Genomic DNA, 508 nt, shown 5'->3' with positions numbered 1-508 from the left:
CCAGGTAGAGCGGGGAGATACGTTACTTGGGGAGCGGGGGGAGGGGTGTGGGATTGGGTGCGGCATTGCCTTGAGTGGGGGCTCTGCCCTGCTGCTGCTTGCCGAGCTGGGCTGGCAGGGGGGACAGGTTGTGTGGGTACAGCCATAGGGCAGCTGCCACATGGGTGCTAAGCGGCAGGGGAGCGGGCGGGGGCACAATCTGTGCTGTGCTGCCCTCACTACCCTGTGCTGTATTGGGGGGGAGGATCTTCCACAAGCAACCAGAGGCCTCAATTGCTGCTCCTACAGCCAGGGATTGCAGGCCTTTTTTTCTTTTCTTTTCTTTTCATTTTTCTTTTCTTGTTTCTTTTTAATGGGAAAACTGTACTGTGTTACATGATGATGCACCACCATCTGTATCACCCTCCCCCTTTCAAAATACTAAATTCCACTGCCCTCCCATGACAATATCAATAGGTTAAGTTAACCATGTCTACTTAAGTACTCCACACTTTTAAGGTCAATTTTT

At 51.8% G+C, this 508-nt stretch overlaps 1 protein-coding gene across 2 annotated transcripts in view; it reads left to right on the top strand.

The window, feature by feature from the left end:
* Positions 1-508, top strand: part of FSTL5 (follistatin like 5) — a 777,648-nt gene that overhangs the window by 649,175 nt on the left and 127,965 nt on the right. The window lies entirely within an intron of this gene.

The sequence above is a fragment of the Gavialis gangeticus genome, unplaced genomic scaffold (assembly GCF_001723915.1).
Source record: "Gavialis gangeticus isolate Ggan-Ray unplaced genomic scaffold, GavGan_comp1, whole genome shotgun sequence".
NCBI lineage: Eukaryota > Metazoa > Chordata > Crocodylia > Gavialidae > Gavialis > Gavialis gangeticus.
This window is presented reverse-complemented; position numbering and strand designations above follow the sequence as displayed.